At 37.3% G+C, this 20,971-nt stretch overlaps 1 protein-coding gene and 1 long non-coding RNA gene across 6 annotated transcripts in view; one reads left to right on the top strand and one right to left on the bottom strand.

The window, feature by feature from the left end:
* Positions 1 to 20,971, top strand: part of NRIP1 (nuclear receptor interacting protein 1) — an 895,475-nt gene that overhangs the window by 220,641 nt on the left and 653,863 nt on the right. The gene's annotated exons all lie outside the window — the stretch shown is intronic.
* The window catches only part of LOC126049084 (uncharacterized), a 241,950-nt gene that overhangs the window by 92,109 nt on the left and 128,870 nt on the right, over positions 1 to 20,971 (bottom strand). For both annotated transcript variants that reach the window (XR_007509086.1, XR_007509087.1), the window contains one exon: positions 5,737 to 5,785. This is a non-coding gene — a long non-coding RNA (uncharacterized LOC126049084). The remainder of the gene's footprint in view (positions 1 to 5,736; positions 5,786 to 20,971) is intronic.

Here is a 20,971-nt window from a genome sequence, read left to right as displayed (position 1 = left end):
AGCTGCCATCCTGAAGCTGAAATAACTTCTAATTTGTTAGGCTTTGGGGTTTGGGGTTCTTTGTCTTTGTTTTTTTTTCTTTTTTCTTTTTTTTTTCATCTATCCACAATTTGCTAGTAAGTACTCCTGTTTATTTAAGCTTTACTGAAGTGGGGCTTTCCCACTGAATTTTCAGTGGCATGTTTAGATGCCTCTGGAAACAATGGACCTATGGATAGAGAAGAAACAGAACAAAGAGAATTTGCTCCTGGACCAAGAGCTCCAGGAGTGTTGTTCCTCCACATTTCAGAAAACAATGCAGGTATTCAGGCACCGTACCAGGAAATAGAACTGCAAAATCAGCCATGATAAAGGCGGAAGATACTTCTCTTCCCAAATGTCATCCACTGAAGTAGCTCTTGCCTTACAAATCAGTTTGCCAGACATGAAATATTATCATAATGAAAGAAGTTAAATTTTTCTGACCAACTGTTTACAAGCTTAATAACAAGAAGCTCTGTGCACAAATTCTCCTTGAAATGTTAAAAAACTGTGTGTGTTGGGGTTGGGTGGGAGTGCAGTAATAGGAGAATGGGGGAAATGATGAAGGGAATGGGAGGATAGGCTGAAGAGAACACAAGGGATCATCTAGTCCACAACGCTTCAGCAAGGCAGTACATGTTATGCTTGTCTTTCCTAACCTATTTGGCTAATGACTTCACTTAATTCAAACTTGCCTTGCAAATCAGATCTTCAGGACCTCTGATTATCACCATTGTGCTCTGCCTCCTTCTTCCTGTACAGTGCCCAAAGAGGGATATCGCACTCCAGACTACCAAGACACTCACAACTAAGCAGCGAACAGCAATAGCAATTGCATTCACTGTGCAGACATCCATTTAAACTGAACTACTGACAAAGAAACTCATTCCCTGTTCCTAAATGGCTAAAGCTCATTTCTCAGAGATACACCCTTCTCAGAGATATCCCTTTTAATCATCTAAACTTGGAAGCCAGTTCTAACAAGAGACTGGATAGCTCAAAATAAAAAACTCCCTTAGCTGCATCACAGAAAAATGCAAACAATAAATATTTAGAACATACTTGCTCTTCAGTGCCTCTAGTAGTTGAACCAGCACTGAACAGAAAGAATCTCAATTCTGAAGCATTTGATTATCTATTCTATAAGAATATAGAAATGGTCTTAGCAAAACAGGTGAGGAGGGGATATATTTGTCTTCTGTGCTAGTGTCACAACTGACAACCCTGCACAAGAATAGAAGGCACAGTGCCCACATTTCTGGCTGAGAGCAGGTATTCCTTCATAAGAAATTTAAAAAGCAATGGTATGATCAGTTTGACTGACAACCCTATTAAGAGCTGTGTCTTTAACCCTTCCTTAAACAACACTGAAACTTTTCAACAGGATGATATTAGGAAACAGCAAAATACCAAGGGATTTCAGCCCAGTGAAATGGAGGACTGAAGATGGGAGAAAACAAGTCACTAGAGTCACACAGCCGGACAGTAGGATGCGGGGCCTCCACACCTTTTGTTTCCCAAGGACTCTGTCTTGCTGCTAGACATGCTGCTGCTTTGGCTACAGATGTGTACTGCACAGGTTTCCCAGGCACTGGGGGAAAATCTAAATGAGATGAAAGCTCAGGGAAGCAACTTACTGCATGGCTGTATTCAAGCTTATTTGCAGAGTAATGACCTGTGTGCAGGTCTCATATATGGTCTATTTATAATGGTGTAACACATACTGACCTTGAGTAAATCACTAAGCACACAACTTTTGGTGGTTTCAGTGGTCTTATTTACATGAATGTATGAGGCTTATCCACAGCCAGAGCCTTTGAACTAGATTTTCCATATATTTCTGCTATCACGTACTTCATTCTCTCTAAGAAGGAACAAGAAAACTCAAGGCTTAAATTGATAATTTGTTAAGGTTTCACATTGTACAAAAACCACAAGCAAAAAGATTAAAGGAGTACAAAATATATAATATGTTTGTCGTGATACAGTTAGCAGGAAATATTTTAGACAATTTTCCCTCAGAAAAGGCTGATCATTAAAAGCAAAGTTATTTGCAAGGAAATGTATCAATTCATTTGCTATTTAAAAAGCAGACAGTGTTTTGAAATTGCTCAAATATCCAATTTAGCTATTTTCAAGATGAAAAAGTTCTGGTTTAAAGTTCAAAATTACCTTTTTTTTTATTATGTCCTCCAAAGACTAATATAGATATGTAGAAAAACAAACCAAAATGAAATATTTCAAAATTATTGATATTAAATAATTAAGGTGAGCTGATTCACCTTCACCCTGACCTTTATTTATAAAATAATTGATATTTTATCTTTTTTGGAAAGGAGAAAGTTCTGAAAGTTCAAAAAATTCTTGACACACATGATAATTATTTCTGATCCATCCTCAAGTTCTGTAAAATAATTTCATGAAAAATTTTGAAGAATATTTTTTTAGAAATATTTTGAATGTATCTTTCTTTCTTTTGCCTGAATGTTTTCATCATTAAGGATTTATTTTTTTTTTTAAATAGTCTTACTATTAAAGGCTCTTCCTTTTTCTGTGGCTTACTCTTCCCAAGGCCTTAGTCAACAATTTCTAACATCATAGACTATTTTCTTGTAGCAACTAATTGTGAAGCCACAGACACAAGTCTTTAACTCAGGGTGAAGAATAGGTATTTGGAAGATGTAAGAAATGCTGGCAACAATCCTGATTTACAAGAAAGTATTAAAATCGACAGCTCAAGGCCCAAGGCAAAAAAAAGTTATGAATAGACATAAAATGCGATATAAAGCAGGGGTTTTCAAATTTTTTTTCTGGGTGAACTAGGGTGCATTGCATTTGTTGAACTCTAGAATACTATCAAAACCAAGGATATAGATGTTCAGAAAAGGATGTCCTTGCAAAATTGGCAATAAATATCAGCAATGGTATCATATATACATAACAGTTTCTCCACTCACAGCCATCAGCTCACTGGCCTCTTATAAAATTGTATTCAGTGTCTGGTACAGGTGTATACCACAGAAGAGTACTGCCTAAGTTGTTATAAGTACATTGGATAGGTTTGTTGCACTTGAGGGGAGATATGTCCTTGGTGAGTTGTTTTCTGTGTCTATTGGTCAAGGCAAGATCTTTGCCATCCATTAAGCTGCCTTCTTTATGTCCCTTGATGCACAGCCCCAAAAGACTTTTGACACCTCCTCCAGTCAGGTCAGCATTTTACTTTTCAACTAATAAGAATGTGATTAATCAACACTCAAAATTCTGCAGTTACTAAGGAAGCAAAGCCCCCACTATTCACTATTTAAATCTATTTTTTCTGTATGCTACTTATTTTGCCTAACCCCTCTGAGATTCTTTGAAAATTGACCCTTTATACACAATGGTTATGTACAAAACTGCAAGCTATGCTGTGGGTCCACCCAGGGTTGGTCTCTAACGTGAATAGCCAGTTCAGGGGAGTGACCACTAACAAGTCTTAATTGCAACAGACTGAGTTAAGTGCCTAGGTAGTGTTCATTTTGCACATTTTCACATCCGAATGTCTGTATTTTTGTAGACATTTCTAAGTTTGATATCAAATGGCCTTTTGCCAGGAAAAAAAAAAAGACTTCTAACAGTTGGGTGCTAAAAGCCTACCTTCTAGGCAAACAGTGATTTAAATGTGATTTAATATTAAATGTATGTGCATGTGTTAGTAAATACATATTTGTAAAACAGTCACTGATAGCACAAATTAGAAGACAGAACATTTATAATATACCCAATGTAAAAAAAAAGGTCTGCTGTACTAGCAGCCAATATTGCTGAAATCAGCAGTTTCACTGCAAAGTTATTAAAATCCTGCTTATTGATTGTCATCTATTACATTGTATCCTCAAGATGCCCTGGGCACAGGTCAGATGCCATGTGCTGATCTGGACCCTCTATCTCAGAGACATGAAAATGTTTAAGCCTTTCGTTTACCAGCACTAGAACCTTACCAAGTTACATTATTACAGAAAGGAACGCATAGGACAGCTTGCTATCTTTACTACCAAAGCTACATTTTTAATCCCTCACTGAATCTGTCAATGCCTTTGTAACAATGTACAAATTTTCATACAGAGAAGTTAATCCAAAAATTTAAGTATAGACTACATGTTAACTTTTATATTAAAAAATATTTGATCTGAGCAGCTGTTTTTCTAGCTCCAATCTTCTGCAAAGTATTCCAATATTTACACACTTCAAAAGAGGGTTTCAACTCTGCTTAGTCAAGAAAGGCAGATTTAAACGGAAAAAGCAATATCTATGTGGAAAAGTCCAACTAAAAGGAAACATCCAGTAAACACTTAATTTACTCAGTGTCAGTATTTCCCTGAAATATGACATTAAGGATTAGACTCTCACTTGACAAGGAATGTTACGAGTCACATCTGCGGAAGTAAGTAAAGGAAATATAGGCAGAGGTCAGTCAATATTACACATAGTATCTTAAAAAATCTTATTATTTAGTGGCCTCGTCAATAGTCTAAGACCCTTGGGCTAGTAGGTCCCAACCTTCATTGTTTTTTTAAATTAACCAGAAGACATAGGTATCAGTAATTGGTGCAGTGCTACAAAAAGTGTCATTAAGAGGACAGCAGGAACAGAATTCTTCCCTTGTGCTAGTTCCAAGTAGCAGCAGTAAGTAAAACTTCTGGAGTTGCAAAAACTTTCTTCTGAAACAAGGATTTTATTTTAATAACAACATTTCCAGGGGAAATACTAGTTCTAATGAATTCAAGTGGATATTAGGACAAACAGTTTGTCCTAAAAATCTATATTTAGCTAAATCAAAAGATCTATAATCTCCTCTCAACAATTTTTTAAAGCCTAGCACCTTTTCTGAGTTTTGTTCTCATTTTTTTTCCCAGATAGTTCAACTAAGGATGCATTATGTAAGCCTGTAAGTACAGACTTTCTTCTGTTTTCTGTTCTGAGACAAATTAAAGGTCATTTTTCAGCACATTATGTCTTTGTTGTTTTCTGACTATTTACACATCTTGAAAATTAGGATAAAAGAACTGAAATCTAACGTTTTACGGTAGCATTTATTTCACTGCACTGAAACCAAACAAACAAACAAGCCAAAATTTGCTGCATTTTTCTGGTAGCAAATAAAATTGCTAGCAAGGAATCACCTCTCATATTTTAATGAAATAAATGTTAATTTTTGTCCATATAGATTTTGCATATTTGCCACAGCTCAGCTATGAACTAGTCACAGAAAATCCTAAGAACACAATACGGACATAAAATGCTACTGTCTGTTTTCTAAAGACACCTCAGTCTTACAGCAGTGGTGTTGATGCTTCCAACCTATTTGTTACCTGAAAAACCATCAACAGCTTTATAATGATGAATGCAACACAGTTCAGTTTGTATTTGCAAAATTCACTTTTTAAAGTGGCAGATGTGTGCCAGCACATCTGGAAACCACTTTTAATTATACTTTCCTCAAGTGGGAAAGCAGTAGCTTGTACCCATAGTGAAGCTTTTATATCTGACCACACAAATGCTAGCAACCACCTGTGTTTTACACTGATTTTCATTATAGAGTATATCACATTACTACCCTATTATTCCAGAATGACATTTGAAGCTGTTGTGTGACTAAGCTGCAGCAAGTGTGGTCTTGAAAAGGCCTCTACTCTACAAAAATGTAATAAACTTGATTGCAGTTAGGGTACTTACGGCTGAGGATATCACAATACACGTGCTCCTAAAGTTGGCTTCTCTTGCTCTGAAAGTCATAAAAGATATACATTAACAAACATGATTACCAGTCCGGGAATTGGAATTTAGCAAACTAATGTATGCCCCCAAATAAGATTCCTTGTAAGTACTTGGAATTCCTTTCAAATATTTGTTTCTTTCCTATTATTAATACAGGAGTATTATAGTCAAATACTCTGCTTCTTCAGCCATGCTCTGAGATTACAAAAAGCAATTTCGACTGTGATTTGTCAGCCTAACAGTATTTCAATTCTGTCATAAATATTTTCATAGGTTGTGAACATTGTGAGTTACATGACTAGGTTGGGTTTTCTAAACTTAACCTTCCTCCCCTACTCCCCCCTGCTCCACCCAAATGTAACAGCTTTTTTTACATCACTGTTCCTCATTTCTGACAAAAAAGAAAAGATGTTTCAGATGTCTGTGGAATCCTTTTCTTCTTTACAACACTCTTTCAATATTTTGGAAGACTGTAATGTTGACACGCAAAATTTTGTATGTCGCAGTGGAAGGAAAAGGTTGAGCATTTGTAATGTTCAGCCCTTGTGAGACCTGGCATGCCCAGGGACAGACTCATCAGAAATGGACACCAGTATGTGTAACTTTGCAAAAGGTAAAGTACACAATTTTACAGACTATATATTAGGATCATTTCCTACGCTGACTCATACAATGTGCAGGTAACTAAAAAAACCCCAAACATCATTTTAGCATGATTTAATCTGCTGATCAGTTACTATGCTCAAAAGAGAAGCTTCCACACTGTTATACATCTGAAAAACCACATTCACTTGTCTACTATTTTCTGCCTTTAATTCAGGACTTAAGTTTTGCGGTAACTCATGAAGCCACAGAGGATTCTTCACAGGACTGAGCCCTCTCCCAGTGCGCTACCCATGTAACTTCACTGCGTGCTGCCAAGGGCTCTGGGATTGCAGCTGAAAGAAACTCATCCCGCTTTGAGAAAGACTTAAAGCAGACCTCAGCCCAGGATCCTGAGACAGCCACTATGCTCCCTCTCTACCAGGCAGAACAACAACCGAACTGTACAGTCATGAATACCTTGGCTTTGCTCCTACCCTCCCACCACTCTCCCCCCGCTGCTACGCACAGCCGCACCAAGCCACAGAAGAGTCCCAGTGCCGCTGTCTCACGCCACCCAGGAGAGCTGCTGCTTCTGCGGCAGGCAGGACTCTCTGGGTCAGCAGAGAGGGAACAGTAAGATTTGCTTTAATCCACCTTTTTTTGTCATCTCAGAGTCTCCCATGTGACACCTGGTAGACATTTAAATGTTCACCCAACTATTATGCATTAAAATAATGTAGGGGGTGTTCACTGGGTCGTATATATAACTTTTGCAAAAATGTTCATAATATGTTAAGACATTGAATATGTTAACAGTCCATAACCCTGCTGCTGTAAAAGCATAACTTGATTTCACATTGCAAATGTATTTATTATCCATGCAAAGAAGGCATAATATTCCTCCTCCTATTATTTTGTTATCTCTAGCAACAATTTTAGATGGCTAAAAAAAACCCCAGTTTATTTCTGTGAATTGCTTAAACCTAAAAGAAAAAGAAATGCAGGCACACACTGAATATAACCTGTTAAAGGTTTTCCAACTAAATACACTTTCAGAGAAAACAAAGATTGAAGCACTCTACAGTACAGTACAAAACATAAAAATATACTTTTTTTGTTTGAAGATGAAGGTATCCTGAAATCAACCTTACTGAAAGAAAATTATGTCTAATTATCAAAATAATAGACCTAGAATGTAAATTAATTTCATTTTGGACATACACTATGTAATGCAGTATTTAAATAGGGATACACTAGAAGACAGGTAGCTGCACTTCCTGAACTCTGCCTGAAATGGTGATACAAATTGGTATAATCAAGCTCAGCCACAAAAGTCATTTTCACAATGAGAGAAGGACAAGGGAAAAGGCTGCAAATGGGCAAAATAAGCACTCGGACATCTGCTTCTTTACAATAGAAGGAAGGCATGTTCAAGCCTTTTACTCAGTAAAGTGTCTTCTTCGAGGAGTGCCAATGAAGACAACGAAGCTGCTTGAGGAAGAAGGCAATGCCAGTGACACTAGTGCCGCCAGCAACTAAGGGGGAAGAGGAAGCTTTTAGCATCCTGGAGCAGCCAGGTCACAGGGTGCTAGATCCAAAGATCCGCAAAGTCAGGGGGATTCTCTGCTGATTGCAGTGGGCCCTAGATCAGACCCTTGCCTTTATACCTCTTTAACTATCCCACTCCCTACGCTGTCATCGTGAGCTTAAGGATGTGACTGGGAAGGAGAGCAGAAATGTTTTTCAAGTCATGAAATATATCCAAGATCCTGGATACCTGCCATTTTAAAACACTGCGCTGAACGCACTCGGCCTTAGCAGCAGGTTAACTCTTGGAAGCAAGAGGCAAACAAACAGAGAAGAAAAAAACGCTATGGATGTATCCTCCCTGCCTAAGTCCCTCTGATTCCAGGCATTTTGGGTGCACCAGAGCCATACCCCCATAACTAGCTAGTTAGAACACCTGCAGCCACGCTGGAGCCTGCCCATCGCGCCACCGTCCCTGAGACCCACTGGAAACCAGCACCGGGGTTAGGGGCTGATGCTTGGGGCTGCACACATCTGCAGAAGGGAAACACCTGGGCTTAGGTACAGGGTGCTGGGGAGGCTGAGCAGGCAGAAGAATTACTCCCGGGAGCAGGATACCGCTGACAAAGCCACAGACGTTTTCCCCAAAGCAGGGTTGATGTCGTGCCCGTTCTCTCCTATAGCAAACTGAAAATACTAAAAGGTCTTTGCAATCCTATTGGTCCTGCCAAGGGAGCTTGTTGACTGGCAGGACAATGCATCTTTGTTCTCAATTAAAAACATTATTTGGGTGCAGTAATTATTTAAAAGCCATGAGGAATATGATTTTGTGATTATAACCACAATTTGTCAATCGAAGCAAATGTTTTAAACTATCAAGGTTTGGTAGAGAAAGAAGAGATAGGGAGTAATAACAAACACTACTATGACTACATGTAGCCTTCATCCAGCCACTGCAATTTTACTTGTATTCTGAAAACACCGTAGCATAATCACAAGCAAAAATCATAACCATAGTGAAAAATCACATATGACATGCTGATATGGAGGGATTTCATTAGGACATTACATTACTGGATACTGCAAGTAGTCTACCTGCTACATTCTCCTTTTTGTAAGGATACAGAGCAATCGTGGCTATTCTAATATAGAAAAATGGGAAGCAAAGCAAGAAAGAAATGGAGAGAATTTGTGCTAAATTGGATTTTCTTGTCTTCCTCCTGTAGGTTTTATCACCCAGATGACAAAACATTGTCATTAGCAGTTTATACCAAAAGTTAACATTTGCCCATCGTTTTCTATTTTCTCTAAACCACAAAGGTTGGAGCCTGTTATGCACTCCCCTTATCTTTCTCCATTACTTTAGAATCTAATGTACACTGTGTACATTAATCTTTCATGGCAGAGTTCACTGAAGTTCTGCCAAAATTCAATAATTATGTTCCATCCAATCGAGCAATTTATTTATCTCATTGCTGGAATTTAGAACATATAGAACAAAGTGCTTAGTTTATATGAATTAAATGCTTGCTAAAAAAACCTCCACAAGACAAAACAAAACAGGCCTGTTTTAATTTCTAAAGTTTTAAAACATACAGTAGAATCTATTGAGGAATAAAGCTATTTTTACAAGACCTCATGTTTTTTTCGATAAACTGAAAGTGTTCTTTGTTTTCATATAAGTGAAAGTATTTTATAAATACATTTGTGACTTTTATTCAAATGTATAACCATATGTACCACTTACAATGCACTACTAAACCATGAAATATTAATGTCTAACAGTCATTAAAAATGCCAACTACAAAGCAAGAATTTGTATTTTGAATGGAGAATAAATTGGTTTACTGCACTGAAATGGGTAACTGGGAGTTCAACAGTTCTATGGAGTAAAATCTAGGATACAAAATTACATTAAAGTTAAGCTTTATAATTGCACTCTTTCATGATATGTTTGCAAACAAATAGAAAACCTATAGCCCTCCAAATAGAAAGATTAGAGACATGTTATTCCTGAGGACTGTTAAAAGTAAAAATGGCATACTGGAGAATACTTAATATCCTTCACCTTTTGTAGTCTCAGGAAAAGTAACTAACCAGTTATTTATCAACCTAACTATAAAGAGGACACATTAATCTACTGGTTTGGGATTTAAAAAAAGAATACAGTACCTACACATTTTAAACTTCATACTTATGAATACAGAATGCTGATTTATCTGATGGAAACATGAGTTCTTTGTATATCCATACAGACAATAGATTTCTTGATGAAGGAAAATGTTTATTTAGTGTCTGCAATCAAAAGCTGAATTTATAATGTTTTAAGTTTTTAAGCAAAACTCTCTGTTACTTTATATATTAGATTTTACACTTCAAGCATGCTATCAGACGAAATTTGACTCTGGATTTAGAAACTGCTCACAAAGTTTTTGGAGCATAACCTGCTGTGATTTATAACACAACCCTTTACCAACCAAAACAGAAATGAAAACCTCTAGAAGCAGTGCACTAGCATGTGTTCATTATTTTACAGTAAAACCTTCTAGGTAAAACTAGGAATATCACAGTAAAACATTTGAAAGTTAGTTTTGCAGTAACTACATGTTTATATGCATATCTTAAATTAACTGTACCTAATTTAGTAACTCAGGAGAAATTAATTCCATGCACCAGCAAATAAATTCCATAACGATTTGTGATAATTCTGCTATCACATTTACTTTTGCACCCAGTATGGTAATTTTCTGGCAATGCTTTACATTAAAATAGGATTCAACTTTGATGTATTTTTCCCTATTGTAAAACTTTTTAAAAATCCCAGAAAAATGCAATTAAGTCCTATCTGGTTTATTTTACTAATGTTCTCCATCTATTTTTTTTTCATCATGTTGACCTTGTCTGCTTTCTTTCATTGTAAATACAATGTGTTATAGTTAAACTCATAGGAGACTTTTGAGTATTGCAACTCAGTCTCCTGCAATGTAACAATGAATAAACTCTCCCAGGCAAAGTTATATGAAAGTAGAGATACTGAAGAGTATATAAAGCTCGAGTTTTCTCCCAATCTAGTTATGTCTTGCATTATGTAATAAAGGAAACACACACACATACACACACACAAACACCTTACAGAAAATGTATGGTTTAACAGAGAAAGACAATACCTGTAAAGCCCATTTTAACAGCAGGAACTACTGCAAAAGGGATCAAGCTGGGGGGCAGGGGGTAGGGGAAGGTGCGAAAAGGCTGTTCCACATCAATATTGCTGTTGAAGTATGGTATTGCTTATAAGTAAACAACACATATAGGAAAAAGCAACTCCTCAGCTATAGCCACAAGTGCTGTTATGTAAAATAAAAATGCCTGACAAAAATGCTGCCTAATGCATTTTGTCTTTACATTGAATGCACATGGAAAAGACTCTGGGGTAGAGTATACACAGCATATAATAGGAGGTCCTTAATTTCTACTTGCTGAGTTGCTTTGTTAAATACAGATTAAATTCACAAAACGTTCAAGTGTACAGTAATAATGTATTCACTTACACTGCCAGACTTGTTTATATAATATCAGCAAGGAATAATCTGTCATTTATTGCACCGATGATCTCCACAAGTTTCTAAAGTCTGAGCACACTTGAAATGTGAACTTTCACAGCTCCTTATTAATGTTTAGACTAACTCCTTTTCCCCCTTTTCAACAACAAAGGACAACCCGGCTCCTGCTCCCTGTCTCATAGATCAGACCCATACCCAGATTTCAAGGAATCAGGATAAATCCAAAGGCACATCCAAGATTTTCCTTGCAAATTTCCCCCCAACGGATCTAGGCATGTATTTTTTAAATAGTTATATCAAAAAGCTTCACTTGCACAATTCAAACAAAGAAACTTCTCGAAAATGTCATTACTTACTGTTCACTGAGCATAACTGACTGAGATTAAAAGTTTAAAGATTCATCTGCTTTACGTCCACAAGTGTTTTAAGCAACCGCTAATACTGTATCCTGCTTAAATGTGACAATTAGGGTTGCTTTGGCATGTTGAAAAATATAAAGGTAACAACGATTGTTATTATGCTTTAGCTCCCTGTAGCCTGTTTTTTGGGTGTGTGTAAGCTGCGGAAATTTAGAATGATAATAGCAACAATTTGGTACACGAGGAAAAAACAGACAACCTGCCCCCCCCAATACTTCACATATACTGTATAAAGTCATTTTGACATGCCTACACAACTGGTTGTGGCAGCTTTCAGACATGATTCCTAATCACAAAAAAATGCTTCAGGTTCTTTTAGAGAAAGCTTGCCGTTGGGAAGTTGATTTTGGCCAAGTGCCAAAATCATGTGCAAAAGGGGCCCTCATTACCAATTCATGGCAGCCTTCAGCACTGACAAAAAATGTGACCCAACAGGCTAAAGCAACAACTAAAATTAAAAAGTATGAGACAAAGACAACTTACTTAATATTCCTTCCATCGCCACATTAAACTTTTCCGTAATTAAACCCTTGTTAGTTCAAGGCAGTTTCCAACTACTTTTAAATGATTGCACAGGCAGTCTGTAACAGTTGAAAGCTTTCCCTGTAAATTCTCCCCAGCCACTCCACTTTTAACAGCATTTGGGTCCGACAGCAGAACTTTCTGCCGTGCGCCTCTGCAAGAAACCCCTCTCCAAAAAGAAGCAAGGCGCCCGCACGTATTTCAGCGAAAACTAAGCAGCTCATTACAAGATTTTGCAAGCGTTAAAGGCATAGGAGGAGTGAGGAGGGGGGAGGAGAGAAAGAGCTCCATACGTGGGAGCAGCTAGTTCCTAAACTTTCTAAAAAGCTTATCAAAACGGGCATGCAAACATTAAGCAATCGCAATTAACAGCGCTCGCTGCACCACTATCCCATAAAAGCAGATTTGATACACGGCCTTACCTAGATGTCGTCTGGCTTTTCTGTGGATCAAAAAGTTTCCTGCCTAAGCACAGATATTCTTTCACAAACCATAAAGGCCCCTTTTATTAATCCAGCACTGTAACAGCCTGCTTTCTACACCATGTTGAGAGCAGGATGCGTCAGCTTTCGAGAGAAAAACAGTCTTAATACACAATTAGTGGCAGATTGTATAATAGAGGATTTATCTTAAAGAGTGAAACGGCATTTTTAAAAAAGCAAAGAGGGTGCGGTCAGATGTTAGGCTATCCCTGAGAAAAGGGGCCTAGGCTGCACTAGTACCTAAATACTAGCAGAAGCTTACTGGGAAGGGAGCCAATGGAATGACTTTGTTTGACCCAGCTGCCAATCTCTCCTGAAGCACTGCGCCAGACTAAACACTGACACTATTTTAACTCAAATCAGGCTACAGCAGCTGTTTGCTTTCCGGCTCTCAGCTATGCACCATGGCCATGATGACTCTGCACAGCACATATGATAGAGCTGGGGCACTTCTGCTAAAATATGTTCCATGTTTGGATGGGTGGTATAGAAGTGGGGACTTGGGGGGATGCAGTTTTGAGGGTTTCTTTCTTCCTTTTTTTCTTCTTTTGTCTCTCTCTTTTTTTTTTTTTTAAACATCTCTGCCTCCATTTTCCCCAAAGTGAAATAAAAATGAGATTTGAGGCTCGCAGAAACTTCAGTATTGCAAGTCAGGTGAAAGGGTAGAAGTTACTGCTTGGGACTGACAAGAACCAGAATACACTGTAAAGGAGCGCATGTGCATGCATGACTCCAAAATCCATCTACAATATCAGATTATTTATTTTCCTCTTGCTAGTTGCTCTAAAATTGTTCAGCATAAAAATAATCAACAGATTCTCCCTCTCACTCATTTCTAACTGTAAAATGAAAGTGTGTATGTATATATATGTAAGAAAGCAGGCATTACATGTGTGCGTACATGCACACATTTACATATGCATCAAGATTCTGATCTAAATTGCACCAGTGCAATTGCACTGTAAGCAATGAAGTTATTACAGGTTAAAACTGAGGGTGGAATTCGATAGCCAATTTACATATGAAAGTATATAAGACTGAAAAACTACATAAGCATTATTAGTAATAGGCATATGGCATGGAGGTTGGCATGTCCTTTCTAATTCAAAAAAAGCCAAAGAAAAGTTGCAGCAACAGAAACAAAGCACATACATACGTTAAAATCCAATGGAGGCTTCTAAAGTACTGGGTGTGTAGCACAGTCCAACAGCACCTACAGTTTTGCAGCGTTTACACCTAAACTCAGCAACAGTACTTAAGCCAAAACTTTGTTTCCTCTCACCCCACCACGGAGGGTTGCTGGCTATTCCCAAAAACTGCATGTGATGATAATTTCCTTGTTCAGTAAAAAAATCAGAATACCTCCACTGAAACCCAAAAGGCATAGAGAGGGGACCCAACCTTTTTTATGTAATATAAAAGCGTGTGACTTATCTTGATACGGAGTAAAGGTCAAGGGGAAGATCTGGCTCCTGACATCTGAATGCCTTCAGGAAGCACTGCTGTGTACCTCAAATTCAGTACGTATACCCAACAGGGATAACGGGGGGAAAAAAACCCAAAACAGAAATGGAAAATAAAATAAAACAAAACAAAACAAAAAACTGTAAACCATGAATGCTGAGCCTGTTGCTCTGTCTTAGGCTGTTGTGCAGCAACTGATTTCCATGAGCTGTTCAACAGCCTGCTACCAGAAACCAGTGGAAGACATTGATATTGCACAAGATCAAATCTCACTAACTACCTGCCCCTCTCACTGGTCCTCAAGTATATTAACAGTTTAAGAGAAGATCCTGGAAAAGATTTTAAATAATCCACCATAAAATGAATAAGGATTACAACTGAAATGAGTAATGGCGAGCACAACAAATGCCCAATGTTCCTATCTAACATTAGAATTGAAATGGAAGAGGAGACCTCCATTATATCTAAAACGCCAAGAAAGAACATGCAATTACATTTACACTGAGGAAGTTACAAGAAAGACAGTTACCTATACCTGAGAAGTCTGAAATCTTAAAATGGCAGACAGGTGAGACAAAGCTAACAGTTTTTACAGTCTCTCTCCTCTCTCTCTAAGGAGCACAGCAAGCATTTATCATGAGATGAATTTGCAGGCCCCCGTAAAGAAAATGCGACTCCTCCTCAGCAAGGAGACTGTGTGCCCTGTGAATTCATATCTCACATTGCACCAGACAATAAAGGCAATATTACAGCGATAGGTCTAGAAAGACATTAACAACACTGAATTTAGTATGGATGGAAAAGAACAACAGTACCAGATAAGAAACAAAATGTAGGCTGGAGTGAAGCTTTGCCAGCTCCTTGGGGCAGAAAAGAAGGTAATATGGCCAAATCAACAGACAAAGAATTTAGTAACAAAATTTGAGAATGACAGGAAGGGAACGATGTTCTTCTCAACAAAGCCAGCAAGGAACTTATCCAAGACAAGACAAGATCAGGATGCCGATAAACCATGGTGGATAGGCACTTAAAACACTGACATAAAAAAGACAAGACTATACACTTAAAGGTAGAACATAAAGGCTTTTCATTCAAATACTGTATAATTAGCAGAAAGCTCATGCAACCTTCTCCTTCTTGGAAAGCTAATTGAAAATTTATTCCTGTTTTCATTTGTGAGGGTGGGTCCTCTTAGTGTCATGTTGATTTGTAAAAGTTAAATACTCTTGTCGTAATTGCTCCAGGGTGGCTGCAGGAGACGGAGGTGGTATCTGGCATTTCTTTTGCTTTTAAACAAACTTTTGTCAGCCTTGGGCAACGCATGAAGAAACATAGGGAAGCACTGGAATAGGTAAACAGTAGAGCTTTGCTGATGAATACAAATCTCTTTCCTTCTAGAAAACTGTTTAGAATTCTTATTATCTTATAAATGAAGTATTAGTACAGCTAAGCATATTTACAGTTCCTGTTGTAGAAAATCTTTGTTTGCTCCTAAAAGGGGTTCTCTGTTAGAAATAACACATTCATTCTTTCTACCTTGATTTTGAGTTTAGGGAGCTGAGTGTATATGTGATTACACTGTGTGCATCTCTGCCATCTAAAATATCTTCAAATCATTGGCCAATATTGATCAAATTTAAGATGAGTGGTTTTAGGTGCATTTTTGAGAAACTCAGTAGCTTTGAGATCTCTATCCCATATCAAATATAAGTCAAATGAATAGAGGAGAGAAATTTTGTCAGCATCCCTATAAGCAAATATGGAAAATCTGTAGAAGAAAAAGACCTTCTAACTGCTTCATTACTTCACAGCAAAAACTTTCGTCAGACCCACACACTGTTTTAAATATCAAAGTTCAATTAACCTCAAGAAATTAATCCATAGGAAAGTAGGCTTCATTGGTCATGAACTACCTTGGTTTTGCTGGGGAGCTGGTGGAAAGGATATTGGACATATTGTCCAAAGGCTTTGTTTGTTTGTTCTGCTTTTTAGTTTCAACTATTCAATTAGAGTGACTTCTTTTCACCCTCATTTCTTCTATGTTTAGTACCATAATTTTGGCCCACTACTTTATATGGCCAAATGATTCCTCACTTCAAGTCAATTGTAAAGCTTTAATTGATTTCAAAGGAATCAGGATTTTATCCTTTTCAACCCCAAGCCATAAGCATATTGCCATAGGTCCCAGAAAGTGATATGTGTAGAAGACTGTGCAGCTAGCACTGTGAGATGATTAATAACTTTCAGCTTCCACTTGTGCATGAGCCATTTCTGTAAGAGATGATAGCCAAAACTATGACATAACATTGTAAGTCATATATACCACTCTGTCATTGGAGACTCTGAGCTCCTACAATGCTGTCCATTTGTTCACTTACTGAGCCTTCTACTATCTGAACTTTCACCAACTATCACTGCTACACTGGAAGCATTTCACCAGTAAGAATCACTAGGGGAAAGAGGAAAAAAGAGAAATTAAACACAGAACAAACCTGCATTTCAGTATTTCAGATACTTCAGGTGAGGAAGCTAGATTTCCAAACCCAAAACTGACTTCAAACAACTTTATTTCCCTACCTACTCCATTAGTACATCTCCACTAATTTTATTACTATGTTTAATTTATAATATGCTTATTTAAGCTGGAAGACAGTAGTGAAATATGAGGGGGGAAAAAAGAAAAGAAATCCAAAGAAACCAACACACACCCCCAACCAGGAATACATGCTATACTTTCTATTAAAAAGTGAGAAACAAATAAATTCAAGAGACAGTCCCCTATTCATGGTGAAATGGAACCCAGATGCTAACAGCTGAGAAGGAACTTGCCTCAGAATCTTGATTGCATAAATATCTTTCATGAGGGATTTTCATAGTCCTCTGAGTAAGCCAGTGCCCACCATACCCCTACCAACAGTAGTGCATTAGACTTTTCTTTTCCATTTGGTTGGGAAAAATCTGGTATTGCCACAGTCCATAGACATCTTTTAAACAAGAGCATAGAACATGGCAGTGACTTTTGTAACTATGGAATTAGTTTTATTCAGACTCTAAAATTAGTCTTACACAATCTCATCATCTCCAGATGGTGCTTTATACTCATAAATCCACTAAAATGTTTATATTGTCCCATGCAAAGGGGTGAATGCCTGCTGTGGATTGTTGCTCCAAGGCAGCAATAACTTACTATGTCTTTTCTGTAGCAAGTTGCAGTGTTTTTTGAAGTACAATCTATAGACATTTGCTCTTTCCATCACACCTCCCACATTTCCACAAGCCACAACATATTTATGCTTCAAGACATCTTCTGGAACAAATCAATTTTAGTTTTGAATTAGAATACAGCATGACATGAGACAGATATAGCTGGGGTTTCTCCTAAGAATAAATTTGTGTGCTTTTAGAACAGGGACCAAGCAAACATCAAGCTTGCATATACCCCTTACTTCCAAGCCAAGGAAATAGCTACCATATGTATTAAAAAGTCAGTATCAAACATAATTAAATTAGATATAACACAACTGGGCCCCCAGAGACCACCATCCAATCTTATTCCATCTTTGGGACCAATTATCATGTTATTATACTGAGTAGTGCTGAGAATCCACCAAGGAAGAGGATCCTATTGTGTTGCCAAACAAAAAAAGGCAGTTCTCGCCTCAAACATAATCCTGCTATTTTGTCAGTCAAATTCAGCATTGGTACATAAGATCCCTTCCCTGACCTCATACACAAGGTTAGCTCTCTTCTCCCACCACCATAATCTCTTTTGTAGTTCTGACTACTGAAGAAGGGAGACATATTCCAGTTTTTCCTTTGTGGGTAAATATCTTCTATGGATTTACTTTCTATTATTTTCTTTAACAAGAGGTTAAAGAGGATAAGGAAAGAAAAAAACAAGAAAAAGAAAATAATGAAGAAGATCGTTGGTAAAGCACCCCTCCAAACATTAAGCAAGCATTAACAACTGTTTCAGGCTTAGCACTAAATATAAAAATGAGATGGACAGCAAACAAATTCTATTACAGTATTGCATACTACCAAGATGCTAGCAAGTCTAGGAAGGAATGTGATGCAGCAGTTCAAGGTGACTAGAAATCAGGATTCTTGGTGTTTATTTCTGACCCTGCTCCTAGCTCAATGGGCAATTTTAGGTATATAACTTAACCTCCTCTGTCCCAGATTTCAGCTGATATAAATTGACAAGGCTCAAAAGGTATGTGAAAGGACCTATCCAGTCAAGACTTCAGTCCTCTACATCCTAGTGTCTCTAAAAGTGTGGCAGATAATATTCCTATTATTTTTTCAGTAATTAATAATATATTAATATGAACACTATTAATTCTTGCTAAATGGTTTGAGATCCACCTCTGCAGCAATGACTGAAGAATCAAAGAAAGCATTTCATCATAAATTAATGTAAACCGAACTACAATTTCTGATTGCCTGTAATGTTCAGCTACAGTAGAAATAAATATTAAACAAGACTCTATTGAATTACCAGAATAAATTTGTGGCTGGTTGAAGTGCTGGTTTTATGTAAATTGGAGAGACAGGGCATCAGATTCAGTTTTTCACTGCATGCTTCACAGAGATAGTCCTAAGCACTAACGTCTAGAGTTTTAAACTACCTGCTTCACTGCAAAGTTTAAATAACCAATCACTCTGCCAATGCATATGCCTTTAAGCCAGCGCTGTGTTGACTCTTTAAATATTTTCACTTTTTAATATAAACTTTTCAGACAAAAATTTCTCTTACAGAACAAGGACCCTACACAACCAAAATGGAGAGAAGTTACCACTTTCTGTTTTTTCAGTCTCACCTGTTTAAGTACAGCTGACATAGAACAGATGCATGCATTACTCTTGTCTGGGGGATAGCCTGTTTACCAACCTTTTAATGACTTACAGTTGAAATCACCTGATTTAGGAATCACGATGTTATTGAGTATTAATGTCAAGCAGAAGAGCCTACCAGCTACACCAGGAGACTAAAAATCTGTGCCTTGGGTTCTTTTCAAAGCTCTGGAGAGGAAAAAAGAGGCAGGTGGGATTTGCATACATTGATGATTTCAAAAATCTGCTCAGCAGTCATTTCCATTGCTACTTAGACACAACCAAAACTAAACCTGGCAATATGGAATAAATTCTTCAGACCTTTGTGCATCCTACACCAAAATAGGTGGGTTTCAAAACTATTACATCAGAAGGTTTGGAAATTAAAGCCTTTATTTGCATATTATAAATCCACCTATAAATTGCCTGTAGACAAAATATAACATTCAAGTGAAATAACATATACAATACCATTATTGTATCCTTCATGCAAAACTGGCTGTCTAGAGTTTTCTCCTTTCAAACCCAATATAAGACACAAAAGGAACATCTTTAGGATGCTGTATCCTTGTCAGTCAAGCAACTACCTAAATAAAGAAGCAATAGATAATGAAGCTTAGTTATTATCTCCTATTATTGCACATCCATGAAGGCCCAAGAGAAAAGACCATCAGCTACAGACAGCCTCTTGACCATGTTAGGTAAAAAATCATAACATTACAAGGTTTGGGTTAAGGGTCTGTGATACAGCAGAGTAGATTTTTACAACAGAAAGTAGAGGAAAGCAACATATTTGATAATTTTTTTCATCAAAACAACAACAAAAAATGCTATGTTCGAAAATGTACTTAATAAGTTTTTTCACACTATTTTGATGTTCTAAATTTTCATGACTGCCACTGTCAAGTGAAAGTTCCATGAAATACCCTATCTTGCATAGATTAAATTAGGTAGGTCTTATTCAATACCTTTCAGTTATTCATACAAACGTTAATCCCTGCATAGAGACTACCTTTTTGATACAATGCCTTCTTATGTCTAAAACCAGCTTTTATTCCACTTCCAGATGTATTTTATTAGTTATTTTAGACAGCACTTTACTGTCACTGAAGAAGTTTCAAGTTTAATTGAAGGCAACTTCTGCATCCCAGCTGAAAAAAGTAGCAGCTATGAAAAGTAATTTTCAGTTAGTCACATCATCACAAGTTGGCTTACATTTACACTATATGAAGTTAAATTACCATTCCAACATGAAACACAGAAAACTGGAATTCCCTTAGGGAGAAGGCCTTGCAAAGCAGAAACCTTTTTCAAGTTGTGAGTGTGGTCTGTCACATCTGCTTAATACATATAGTTTCCATTAGTATTTGAGAGCTGTATGCAAGTACTGATGGGGAACATATGCTTATTACCTTAGTCTCATGAGTAATCAAGTACCCTGAACAATCAAACATATAGCTTTTGTTTATTACTGTGTGTATATTTGTAATGTAGAAACTTGGTATGTAATGATGCCTACAACATCACAATATTTAAAGAGCAAATATTTGAAGAATGGGTTCAACAAACTTCAGTACATGCCAAAACTTTCTCGAACATTGTGTCCTCTAAAAAAAAAAAAGTAAGAAGAGGAGATAGGAGATAGACAACAAACCATGATCAGTTTGAATTCACCTGCACTCAACTTGATGCTGAAAATGATGGTGCCTCCAGGTGCCTGTGGTTTTACATATGTTTAGCGTATTAAACAAACACTACTTCAAAACAGTGACAAGTCCAATGCAAAGAGGTGGATAGC

The sequence above is a fragment of the Accipiter gentilis genome, chromosome 21, assembly GCF_929443795.1.
Source record: "Accipiter gentilis chromosome 21, bAccGen1.1, whole genome shotgun sequence".
In the NCBI taxonomy this organism is placed as follows: domain Eukaryota; kingdom Metazoa; phylum Chordata; class Aves; order Accipitriformes; family Accipitridae; genus Astur; species Astur gentilis.
This window is presented reverse-complemented; position numbering and strand designations above follow the sequence as displayed.